The 11,322-nt window shown below is 46.2% G+C and overlaps 1 pseudogene; it reads right to left on the reverse strand.

The window, feature by feature from the left end:
• Positions 1 to 7,539: 7,539 nt before the first annotated feature.
• Positions 7,540 to 10,283, reverse strand: LOC119368535 (annotated as a pseudogene).
• Between the last annotated feature and the right edge of the window lie 1,039 nt (positions 10,284 to 11,322).

Below are 11,322 nucleotides of genomic sequence, written 5' to 3' on the forward strand. Positions count from 1 at the left end.
TGTTTTTCCAACCAAATATGGAGTACACATCATCAGGCCTTAGTGAAATAAGACCTTTACATCCAGCAGTACTTCCAGAACTCTCTTCAACCATGAATTTGTTGCTACTCGGATTGTAACCTTGGAGTAAAAGGTGAAGCAAAAAATCACGCATTTTTATCGATGGTATTCTAAACATGCCCTGCATATCTGTTTCATAAAACCTGAATTTCTGACTGGGTGACAGTTTGTCAACTAGGCTAACCCACTTTTGAACAAAACATGGAATCACACCGTCGATATTCATACTGCATCAAATAGATTTCTGTCACATATCATCATACTGCTATGAGCCTCGTCGTATAAAAAAACTGGAAAAAAAACTTACACGGCGGCGATGGTGGGAGAGGCACCGGCGGCGTATAGTGGCGATGGGTCAGGGGACGCAAGCCGGCGCGGGCGCACCGACAGCTTTTGTACGATGGGGCGACGGTGGGAGAGGCAGCGGCAGCGTATACAGGGCGACGGGTCAGGTCAGGGCAGGCCAGCGCGGCCGCACCGGCGCCGTTTTGGAGTGTGGGGCGACGGGCGGCGTATGCTGGCAGCACGTGCGGATCGCGGCGGCGGCGAGACGGGCTGACGTAGAAGGAAAATTTGCATGCACATCGGCTAACGACGTCGCCCGAGCGCTGATTGTGGCGTCGTTGTTAGTGGGACGGCCCCATGCACGCATGCACGTCGGTTAGCGAGACGGCCGGTGTTTTCTTTTGCAGGGCCTCATTTTTTTAACTAAATAAAATAGGCACATTTTTTTTAACTGTATCAAATTTTTTTACCTTAACCAATTTTTTTAACTTAATCAGATAGGCTCTTTTTTAACTTAGCCAAACGTGCCCAATTTTTTTCCACGTGCTACTGTGCCCTAGCAGGGCACGCACGCAAAAAATTGTCCCGTTTCGAGTCCGTTTGGATTTTCTACGATTTTCCGGGCCGAAAACTCAAAAAATACTGCCCGGACGTGACGCAACGTGCGTTCGTTGTCGGATTTCATTCATTTTGGCCGTGGGGTGCCCGGGTGGGGCCCCACACACGCTCGCAAAAGTTGGGTGCAATCCGTCAAACCGCTCAGGTACTTGCTGTGGAAGGGGGTGGTTTCGGTATGGCCGGAGGGGACCCTCGGTCGCACGTCTCCGCTTCGCATCCGCCAAACAAGTTTTCCGTTTCGACGATTTTTTAAAATCTTAAAATTCCAAAGGAAAAATAGAGTTTTTGGGCGTTTTAGACGTTTTTAGCGTTTAGTGCTAGGGTTTAGATTTCAGAGTCTAGGGTTAGGTTTTATGGTTTAAACCCTTAGTTTTTACTGTTTAGCATAGAATTTCCGACGTTTTAAGTCCTGGGTTTAGGGTTTAGGACAATTTTTGAAATGACAAAATTGTAAAAGGAAAAAAAGATATATAGAATGTTTTTTTGAATTTTGGTTAAATCTTGTCAAACCGGTCAAACAACTGATTCAAGAAATATAGAGTGTTACTAAATAATTACGCAATAATATTAGTGTTACTAAATAAGTATCTCAGTTTTTTTGAATTTTGGTCAAATCTGGTCAAACTGTGGTCAAACTATGGTCAAACTACTTATTCAAGAAATATTAGTGTTACTACATAATTATTGTTTTTTAGAATAATAGTTTCAAACTCAAACAGTGAAACGTGTGACTTCATACTCAAGCTAAACTTCTGAGGGTTAATAGGATTCACATCTTAGGGTCAGGAAAACAACAAGTGCAGACTTGGAAACGAGGGAGAATAGAACCTGGAAGTTAAGCATGCTCAGGCTGGAGTAGTGAGAGGGATGGGTGACCGGCCGGGAAGTTAGACGATTTGGAATGAGTGATCCACACTCGAGCAGTTAAGATGGGCGATTCGAGACTAAATCATCAAATAATTCAGAAAATTGAAAATCGAAAAAAAATCAAATTTTTTTCCAAAATTTAAAAAAAAAATCAAAAATTTTTTCTTCCAAAATTTTCAAAAAATTTTGGGCAACCGGTACTAAAGGTCCCCCATATCACGGCGCGAGCTCATGCCACGTGGTGGGCCTTTAGTGACGGTTCGTGCCGAACCGGTACTAAAGAGGGAGGCTTTTAGTCTCCACTCTTTAATGCCGGTTGCAGAACCGGCACTAAAGGCCTTTATGAACCGGTATTAAAGCTTCGTTTTCTACTAGTGTGCCATACCGGGTCGGCTCGGAAGACGAACAGGCACCCGACAGCTATGAAGATGGCCTCCGTGACAAACAGCATGGCCAGACAGGAGTAGAAATAGACGAAGTTGAGCACCTCCCGCACGGTGCTCGCGTGGCCGCCAAGGCGCATGCAGCACAAAGGGCTCCGGGTTCTGGACGCGGCGAGGCACTTGAGGTGGATGACCTGCATCTGCATGCCGTCCGGCCTTTCCATAGGGCCATCTTTGGGTAGCATTATCCGACGCGATGCCCTTCTTGTAGCCCAACGCCTCGAAGTTGCAGATCTGGCGGCACGTGTCGTAGCTTCGTAGGTGAGCACGTGTCATAGCTTCGTAGGTGAGCACTTGCTCCAGCCTCCAGTCCGGTCGCTGGCCACGACGAACTCTGGCCTCCGGGAACGAGCACATGAGTAGCGGGCGCAGATCGCAGGGGACATGGTCATTATTGAAACGACTCACTCGTCTTCTTTCCTTGGTCAAGGTAGGAGTGTGGAAAATATGAGATGGCTAATAATGTGTTGTATTAAACCGACCCTCGTATGGGGTATATATAGAAGTACATGAGAGGTAGAGGTTTGAAGTACAAGGCAAGATATTATGTGTTTAAACTAAGTTTATCTCTATCTTTCCTTATCTCTACGTTTATACTTCTAACATTTTTCCTCAGTCGTAGCGGGAGTGAAGCGGATGATTACGACTGAATTTGAAGTCTTGTGCTTCTGTCGTCTTCTCCGCTGCGCCATCATCACTACGTCTTTGATGGGTCGACACCTAGGGCGATGCCTGCGTCCCCTTCTGATGCCTCCTTTGTCTCTCCTCTATTCCCTCCAGCAGTCACAGCGGGAGTGGCGTGGATGCTGGTGACGACGCGGACGCTGTTGACTGGAGTTGTCGCCGATGTGTTGTAGCCGTGGTCGAGGTAGTCGTGGTCGTGTATGTCGATGTTGATGTAGCCGTGGTCGAGGTAGTCGTGGTCGATGGTGTGGTCGTCGTGGATGATGAAACCGCATAAAGCCGGAGGCGCAAAAAAATGCACTATGACGGAGCTGCAGACGTGGACTATGCACCTTGCGGATGTCAGAGGGCGCCGTCGGCAATGAGTCCACCGGTTTTGCCAAGACCGGAGGAAGCCCATCGAGCACACATCGGTTTTGCCAGAACCGTGCGGCTGTGTAGGGTCGTCACTGTAGTGACGCCGTGTCGATGCAGTCGTGCCGTCGTGGATGACGCGGTCGATGCCGTCGTCGTGACGCGGTCATTGCCGTCATCGTGCTCGCGTCTTGCAGAAAACTCTGTCAGAGGATGCTAGGTGTCCATCTTGTGGACAAGGCGGCGGGCGGTGTGTTGACGAAGATGTTGGTGTGTAGACTATGTTGATGAAGACCTTGGCTCATGAAGAGTCGACTATGACGCCGCAGCGGTGTGTCGACAATGTGTCGCTTGAAGGCGTCCCTCGCGGCGATGAAGTGTCGATGTCGTGTCACGTCGAAGAAGTTGATGAACAATTGCATCGCTTTCCACACAGGCCTGGCGTGTGGACGGTGCATGTCGTGGTCGCTTCTCGTAGGTATGCTCGACGAAGTATGTTGGCTTGTAGCCTGACGTAGTCTTACAGCTTGATGATGCGGCGCGGATCGTGTAGATCGGTCGATGCAGTGGCTCGAAGAAGAATAACTGTGCAGATGGCGTGTCGATGTAGCGTGCTTGGGGCGCCCGCGGCTGATGCTGGCATAGTGCCCTCCCGTGATCCGAGACAAATTCTTGCGTCGTGGTCTCGTGGAACATAACTCTCGATGGAGTCCGTGTGCGCGCAGGGCGGTTGGAGGTGCAGCCAGTTCAAGGATTGCATCTGGTCGCAGCCGAAAACCCTAAGTAATTAGCATCGATGAATAACCTGCATGCAACCATGTAATCTCGCATATGTGGCCGAGTGATGTCTGCATGCACGTTGCCTGCCGGATCGAAGCTGACTTGCGCGTGAGCTGGACGGAGTCCCGCGCCGCCGCAGGGCGTCGCTGATTGAAGCCGGCTCTCCAGCGCCTAGGCTTGGTGCGCGCCTGCTGGATCATGCACGTGCCGCCGCGGAGAAGCCACGCGATTCTGGTCTGCTCGACGAAGCTTGCGGGGCTGGCTCGGGGAAGACTCGGGTGCTAGATGTAGTTCGCACGGACGGCTCGTGGCTGGCTGTAGACTTGTATGGCTCGGCGATGTGTCGGCTGCCGAGGTTGGCGCCGCCGCCGTCGCCGCATGGATCGGGGTAGCTGCGCCCTGCGTGTGAGCCTAAGGCAGTAAGGCCCACTGTAGATCGGATCCAAGCTGTGCGCGTGACCGAAGCCATGCATCCGCCTTGATCGGGTCGATGTAGATCGGAAGTGGCGCCTACGGGAGGAAGCCGACTGAAGTCGCTCGCGAATGTCGCCGGGAGATCTGCGCACTCGTTCGCCATGGAAATCTGGGCGGGAGACGCACTCCCGCGATCCCAGACTTCTCTGGCGGGCGGTGCTCGGTGCAGAGGCAGACAAGGCATGACGTCGATGGCGATCGGATCGAAGCGGTCTGGAAGCCGACTGGTGTCTAGTGGTGCTTGATGTTGTCGCTTGCATCGGATGACCCGGCCGGCGCACATGATGGAGAAGCAGCCGCTTGTGTCACCGCATTTGCACACGTTAACGATTGATCTACACAAATTTTCACCGGACATAAGATTGTGGAGATCTAGGAATTCATTTGTGGCTAAGGAAAATTGATCTAACTGGAATCTCGAATTTTTGTATCTAATCTAAGAAATTGATCTAAACTACAAGAACCGATCTAATCTCTGATTGATCGGGTGCCGCGTCCCCGGGAAGAGGAGATTAATCTCCCCGGGGGCGGCGAGCTGCGGAAGTGGTGGAAGGTTCTAGAATCGGCGTCGTTGGACAAACCGTTCTAATACCATGTGGAAAATATGAGATGGCTAATAATGTGTTGTATTGAACCGATCCTTGTATGGGGTATATATAAAAGTACATGAGGGGTAGAGGTTTGGAGTACAAGGCAAGATATTATGTGTTTAAACTAAGTTTATCTCTATCTCTCTTTATCTCTACGTTTATACTTCTAACAAGGAGGCCTTCACGTTTATTTTCATTTGAGCCTAGCTAGCTACTTGACTGACTGGGATTTTTGTCGAATTCTAAACATTTCATTGCATGAAACTTGAGTTGCACAAGGTTACCGGAATCGTTAGGCAAAGCTCCCAACTGGGAATTGAGCAATCTATAGATATTGCAGAGGATAATGACGTGATAAAAAAACAAGAGAAGGACTTCGGTACAACCCCCCCTCCCCCAATAAACGTATAAGGGGTAGTATTGTCCATACTAAATTATGTACACTGTACCCGCCGTCCGTCGTAGGGCCGGCCGCCCGTGTACGTCGTGCCCCGTACTCCCGCGTCTACGCGATGCGGTTCGGTAGTGCGACCGGGAAAGGAAAAAAAAGTACGTCCCACCCCGACACCCCATCTCCGCGTACGAAACCTATCAACGCCGCCGTGGTCCACTGCCGTCACGACGTCGGGCGGCGTCCGTGGTCACCCACGCGCCGTGAAACCGACACCCCATCCCCGCCTAGGAAACCCTAGCGGCATCAACGCCGCCGTGGTCCACCGCCGTCACGACGTCGACCCCGATGTGCCCGTCTAGTCGCGAGCACCGACGGCGTCCATAGTCACCACACGCCGTGTCGCCGGTGAAACGCCCAGCGCTCGCTCGCCGTTCTGTCCTGGTACGCTCCCTCCACGACGTGGGTGGCAGCAACGCATCGGCGTCGACCCCAGGCGAGGACCCCTCGACGGCGCACAGTAGGTTAGGATGGCTCTTTTTGTTCTTTTTTTATTTGTCCATTGCATTTTTGTGCATTTTTTTATGCAAAATGATTCCCTACTTAGGTAAATAAGAGAGGAGAGTAGTGACCTCATAATGATTTTGTATGTTCAAATTTGTATGCATGCCACATAGTCATGTCACTGTTGACGAATTTACTGTATTCGCGATGATGTTTTGTGGAATGTTGGCATTGATCTCACACCTTATTTGTATGTGCATAGATGGAGCAAGTAACCGGATACGCCAGTGATGATTCCGGTAGAGATAATGGATCCTCGTCATTGAATGCGAACCAACCTCCCGGAGACAACTATATGAGTCAGGATGAATCGTACAGTGGTAATGTAAGTGCCTTCAATGTTGACCAAAACATATTGAATACAAACTAGTTATTTGACACTAACATGTCCTTTTAAATTTGTACAGCTACATGGCAATGCTGACGATGAGGATTATGATATAGATGAACAATTTTATGCAGATAGTGTGAGCCAGGTATGTTGAAAAAATTGTAGAGAAATGATTGACATTAAAATTGTATGACCATTTATGTTACTTTACATGTGCACAGATAAATGCTAATGGTGACAATGAGCGTAATAATATAGATGATGACAATGCCGAGAGCGAGGTCGATGCATCTCGTAGTGTGAGCGGTAGCCAAGTAAGTTCTTTACATTATTTATGGTTAGTAAGAATACAAAAACAGATTGACATGCAAGGTTATATGTCATATTTTGCAGGGAGGTGTTGATGGTCCTAGCGGGAATGATGAGCACAGCGATGATGATCAGTTTGACCTTGACATGTGCTATGATGAATATCAGCAAGAGTTACTTGATAGGCATTAGTCCCACCTCGCCGGCCGAAGGGGACGACGACCAGTTTATATACTCAGCTCCCGTCGTCACATTGAACTCCTCTGATTACTACCCCGTCGATGTGCCGCGTCGATGCTGCCCTGTTGGGCCTGGTTTCCACGTCTTGTTCTGAAATGCCTGTTGTAGTCGCCCGTTGGGCTTGATAACAACAGGCTTACTAAGACACGCTGTGGAGACGGGCGGGCAATTTTTTTATGTAAAATATTTTTTGCGCTTTTCTAAACTAGACTAACACCCAGTGTGTTGTAAACCAAGTTTTTGCTAACAAAGTAACACGCAGTGTGCTGCCATAGTTTAGTGTACAAAAATTTAACGACGACACGATTACATATAACTATTCGGCAACAAAAAAATCATGTAAACAAAAAAAAGAATGATTATATAATATTTATGAAACAAAATATCATGTGGACATAAAAAACATTTGGAAAAGTGCCGAGTCTATTACATATAACTATTCGGAAGCAGAGTCTATTACATAAAATTTATAAGCAAGTGCGCAAAGCATTTGGAAAATAAAGTCCTCCAGTACCACCCAATCACATGCAAAACTCCTCCGTGCCGCATCTATTTCTTCTTCTTTGATATCCGAATAACTTTGTTTTTCACTTCATCAAGCTTGTTTCTTTCTGAAAAGATAAGTTGCGCAATCATTAACTCTCTCGAATCATCAATTGAGCTCTAAAAAAATGGTGTTAGCACATCGTTCATTGTACATTGTAGTTCAAACATGACTTGCGTACCTGTGAAAATAAGCATGTCCATTTGTCTCCATCCCAATATTGAAAGCATCGAAGGAGAAATATTCCACACGAATTCCTAATGCATACAATTTAAGAAGATTAAATATTCTGTCAAAGTAAGAACTCACCTATCATGTTGTTTTGGCATGTCATACGTTTGAATAGGCCAATTGGAAACATTCGGATAATTCACAATTCCGGTTGCATTTGCTTCTTGGATATCTTCTGCTAGTTGTTTTCTCTAAAGATATAATAAACATGGTGGAAAGAATGTCATTCAGTGTACTAAAGAAAATGAATGTTACCAAATGCACATTAGAAAGTTAAACCTACCAGGTCCTCAACGAGTTCTCTAGTAACACTGTCAAGTTTTCCGGTCATCAACGAGTCAAGAACCTGAAACTCTCTCTTCCCGCTATGCATGACGACAGTAATCCAGTGATTATTTTGCTTGTTTAGAGGAATGTAAGTCTGCATCACAAGGACCATAAAACACAATCATCACATACTATCGTATGTATGTACCGTGTTAACAATCAAACTTACCTTTGATTTTTTGAAATACTCGTCCTCACATCTGTTCACGGGTCCATTACTATGCGACTCTGCTTCATAATCGTTACCGGCGGTCTTCTTTTCGGGTCTAATGTGAAGCAACCAATGTATCCTCCAAGTTGTCAACATGAAATGATCATCATTAACTTTGTCGACCAAAAATGATGAGTATGCATTAATTACCTATAAATAATGTGTTAGATTTAACAATGGTATTTTCGAATTAATTGTAAAACAATATATGAAATTAACTTAAGTCGCCACTTAGCCACTCATGGTTAATAATGTGACAAGCTCTCCGCACAATGAGACCTTCTTCCATGCCATCATTGAAAATTTCTGTTTTGGCATGTTTTTGTGAATGCTCATGCGCGCGCACGTACTTGATGGACGCTTTCACCACATCATACTCATCACCAGATTTGTTAACACCACCATTTTGGAACAATTCTGTAACGCACAACTCAAATAATTATAAATGCAAATACATAAATAATTATTACGCAATAACAATTAAAAACATCAAAAACTTACTTCCTTTGGCAGAACGTTTTGCACGTTTGTTCGGTTTAGGGACCACATAAGGAGACTTGACATGTTGTGATCCTTTGTGCTTGCGCCTGCCAGTAACCTCCTCCACTTCCTCTTGTACTCCTTTAGAACCAAGCGACGCATGCGATGCGATTTCGTCCGTCTCTAAAGATGTGGCAGCTTTTTCATCTAATACTTCTGGTACTTAGATAGGATCATCCATATCACCCTTGAAACTATCCCAGTACTCAGGTGTGCAGTAAAAAGGTGTGTTTTCACGAGAAGTTACATCAACGCCGTCATCATTATTTTGCAAATTCATTTTGGAAGGTGTGCGGAACCGGTCTGAATCATCTTTTTGATATACAAACTCTTTTTTCGAACGTCCACCATCGTTTGAAGACTCATTAATGCCTCCGTACAGATTGTCTTCGTCCTCTTCCAGGTTACTGGGTTTGTAGGAGATGCCGGTTTTGTTCAGTTTCTCAATCATTCTCTGCAAGAAAACATTTCATCTTAGTTCTTCAATTCAGTGATGGACATTAAAGAGACGTGCTCAAGTGTTACCTGTGCGCATAACTCTGGCAAACGAAGCATTTCCTTCCGAAGCTCATTCATCTCACTCAAAATCCGGTCCATAGTAGGCTTCTGGCTCGAAGCCTCCGAGGTACTGCCCTCTTTCCTCGTTCCAGTAACGTTAGATTTTTTGCTACTAGCTTTCTTGGTTTTTTGAGCTTCTTCTTCCGCAATTTTTTTCAGCCTATACTCCTCTGTAATGTTGTCATCGATCTACAAGTGCAACAAGAGAATTATACGTACAAACCATATGCACACTTTACTTTATTTCATAAATGTAAAAAAACATGATTACTAGGATTACCATCCCAACACCACGACCATATTCATAGTCGTATTTGTCTCTTCTCACAGCCATATCTTCCGTCCGGTTCCTCATCAGCGGGCTCAACAATGCCAACGGATCATATTTTGGACCGGTGATTGGTTGCACCTTCTCCCAGTATAGGTACTGCAAAACACATAAACTAATTAAATTACATGTTCTTCCGTGACATTTTATAACAAAAGTGTTGAAATTAATAAATAGAACGTACTTGCAAAAGGGCGAGGTTCCCCTGGGGCCACTGCCTAACATGGCCGTCCTGCAGAAGCTTACCAATCTCCGATAAACAGAATCGTGAAGTGAATGCATTCCAGTTGAACTTCCTTATCAACTTAATATTTTGCACTAAGGCATAATATTTTTTTGGAACATATTCATGAGACACTGGTGCAATTATAGTTCCTAAGAGAACTAGAAATGTCATCCGAATAAAGTCATCATCAGTGCTCTTATTCTTCACAATCTTTTCTATGAGATCATCAATCATCATCTTATCATTTTTCTTGCTAACAAAACTAACAGGTATTTTTTGGTTGCTTTTTCTCCTTCAGTACTAAGAAACCCAAAAACATCCACTCCATTGTTTTTCCAACCAAATATGGAGTACACATCATCAGGCCTTAGTGAAATAAGACCTTTACATCCAGCAGTACTTCCAGAACTCTCTTCAACCATGAATTTTTTGCTACTCGGATTGTAACCTTGGAGTAAAAGGTGAAGCAAAAAATCACGCATTTTTATCGATGGTATTCTAAACATGCCCTGCATATCTGTTTCATAAAACCTGAATTTCTGACTGGGTGACAGTTTGTCAACTAGGCTAACCCACTTTTGAACAAAACATGGAATCACACCGTCGATATTCATACTGCATCAAATAGATTTCTGTCACATATCATCATACTGCTATGAGCCTCGTCGTATAAAAAAACTGGAAAAAAACTTACACGGCGGCGATGGTGGGAGAGGCACCGGCGGCGTATAGTGGCGATGGGTCAGGGGACGCAAGCCGGCGCGGGCGCACCGACAGCGTTTGTACGATGGGGCGACGGTGGGAGAGGCAGCGGCAGCGTATACAGGGCGACGGGTCAGGTCAGGGCAGGCCAGCGCGGCCGCACCGGCGCCGTTTTGGAGTGTGGGGCGACGGGCGGCGTATGCTGGCAGCACGTGCGGATCGCGGCGGCGGCGAGACGGGCTGACGTAGAAGGAAAATTTGCATGCACATCGGCTAACGACGTCGCCCGAGCGCTGATTGTGGCGTCGTTGTTAGTGGGACGGCCCCATGCACGCATGCACGTCGGTTAGCGAGACGGCCGGTGTTTTCTTTTGCAGGGCCTCATTTTTTTAACTAAATAACATAGGCACATTTTTTAACTGTATCAAATTTTTTTACCTTAACCAATTTTTTTAACTTAATCAGATAGGCTCTTTTTTAACTTAGCCAAACGTGCCCAATTTTTTTTCACGTGCTACTGTGCCCTAGCAGGGCACGCACACAAAAAATTGTCCCGTTTCGAGTCCGTTTGGATTTTCTACGATTTTCCAGGCCGAAAACCCAAAAAATACTATCCGGACGTGACGCAACGTGCGTTCGTTGTCGGATTTCATTCATTTTGGCCG

This window comes from Triticum dicoccoides, chromosome 2B, assembly GCF_002162155.2.
Source record: "Triticum dicoccoides isolate Atlit2015 ecotype Zavitan chromosome 2B, WEW_v2.0, whole genome shotgun sequence".
NCBI classification, from domain to species: domain Eukaryota; kingdom Viridiplantae; phylum Streptophyta; class Magnoliopsida; order Poales; family Poaceae; genus Triticum; species Triticum dicoccoides.